The following is a 2,500-nucleotide window of genomic DNA, read 5'->3' on the forward strand; positions in this document are numbered from 1 at the left end:
ACACACACACACACACACACACACACACACACACACACACACACACACATAAAACGCACACACGTACGCTCGGATACCCGCATACATGCACTATCAAACACACAAACACACACAAGTAAACACACACACATACAGCCAAACATACATAATAGCAAACACGCAAAAACACACACGATTAAACACACATTCATAATAATAAAAAATAAAAAATACATTTGTGCAGACACTCACTCTCATACATATTCACTGATAAACACAATCACAATTGCAAAACGTGCATATACACGTACAAACACTTACACAAACGTACACTCAAACAGATATGAATATATTAAAACAAACAAACAAAAAATAATATAATTACCTTTTAGTTCAGACTTGCCATTTGAACAGTTTACTTAAGAGATTTGCGAAAATAACACTAATTCAGGATACAATAGTTACGAACTCTACACTCCTATGCAGACGGTCCGTTGCGCAGTGCAATGAGCTCTGCATGTTTTCCATAACATAAGCTTCTATAAAACGCACTTCTATAATACTCCCTTCCCTAACATATATTTCTATAACACACTTCAATAACATATGCTTTAACCCTTTCCCTGTCACCCCTCCAAAGGCGAACATTCTTCTAGCTGTCACAAGTCTTTTTTTTTTTTTTTTTTAATAGTAGAATTTACCTTGATTTGAGTAGCCAGATTTACTAGGAAAGCTTTAGAGAACACGCTAGACTAAACATATTTTAGATAAATTTTCATTATTCGTTCTTATGAGGACATAAATATTGGAATTGCTCGTATGCCAGGCAAGGGTGAGCCGGCAGCGAGTAAGCATAATCTTGTGCATGAAGACTGTGATAGCAAGGTGTGAATCCCCAACCCAACAGCCATATCTCGGCCTGTCAATCATCCTACAGAGTCACATGATCTGATCCGATACTTCTGTCAAAGAAACTTCCTGATATTTTTCTGCATAGAACAAGCAAAGGGTAAAATACAATATTCAATATATGCGATGACACCGTAATTATCTTTTATTGTTTTGCATATATAAATTATTTAGAATCTTTTATAAGTAATATATATATATATATATATATATATATATATATTTATATATATATATATATATATATATATATAATAATATATATAATATATATATATATAGAGAGAGAGAGAGAGAGAGAGAGAGAGAGAGAGAGAAAATTAGATAGATAGATAGATAGATATGTATATAAACACACACACACACACACACACACACACACACACACACACACACATATATATATATATATATATATATATATATATGTGTGTGTGTGTGTGTGTGTGTGTGTGTGTGTGTGTGTGTGTGTGGTGTTGTATATATATAATATATATATATATATATATATATATAATATATATATATATATATATATATATATATATATGTATATATATATATATATAATATATATATATATATATATATATATATATATATATATATACACACATGTCGTCTCAACCGTCACCTTACAAGGTCACCTGAGGTCATGCGCACGGAGCAGGATAACACAACTCACTCAGACACTCAGACACACACACACACACACACACTCATATTATATATATATATATATATATATATATATCTATATATATGTAAATATAAATATATATATATAAATATATATATATATATATATATAAATATACATCTATCTATCTATCTATCTATCTATCTCTCTATTATATATATCCTATTATCTCTAATATCACTATATCTATCTATATCTATCTATCTATCTATCAATCTATCTATATATATATTATAGATTATATATATATATATATATAATATATATATATATATATATATATATATATGCATATGCATATATATTATATATATATATATATATATATATATATATATATATATATTAAATGTGTGTGTGTTTGTGTTGTGTGTGTGTGTGTGTACAAATATACATATATATTATCTATTCATATATAAATATATATATAGATATATATATATATATATATGATACATATATACAACATATATATATATAAATTATATATATATATATATATATATATATATATATGCATTTATATATAATATATCTATAATAAATATATATATATTATATATATATATATAATATATATGCATAATATATATATATATATAATATATATATATATATTTATAGTTCATATATATATATATATATACATATATATACATATATATAATGATATATACATATAATATATATATATATACATATATGTATACATTTGAATGTAGATATATAAATATATATATAAATATATATATATGATATATATATATAAATATATATCTATCTATCTAATATATCAGATCTATCTATCTCTCTCTATGATATCTCTATATATCTATAGCTCTATATCATCTATATATATGTGTGGGTTATATGTCTATATATAATATATATATATATATATAATATTAGATA

The 2,500-nt window shown here is 24.6% G+C and overlaps 1 long non-coding RNA gene across 2 annotated transcripts in view; it reads right to left on the reverse strand.

Annotated features, from left to right (window-relative positions):
* The window catches only part of LOC147466498 (uncharacterized), a 3,961-nt gene extending 3,155 nt beyond the window's left edge, over positions 1 to 806 (reverse strand). For both annotated transcript variants that reach the window (XR_015190870.1, XR_015190869.1), the window contains exon 1: positions 365 to 806. This is a non-coding gene — a long non-coding RNA (uncharacterized LOC147466498). The remainder of the gene's footprint in view (positions 1 to 364) is intronic.
* Between the last annotated feature and the right edge of the window lie 1,694 nt (positions 807 to 2,500).

This window comes from Penaeus japonicus, unplaced genomic scaffold (assembly GCF_977035675.1).
Source record: "Penaeus japonicus unplaced genomic scaffold, GWHDUDI00000001_assembly GWHDUDI00000412, whole genome shotgun sequence".
NCBI lineage: Eukaryota > Metazoa > Arthropoda > Malacostraca > Decapoda > Penaeidae > Penaeus > Penaeus japonicus.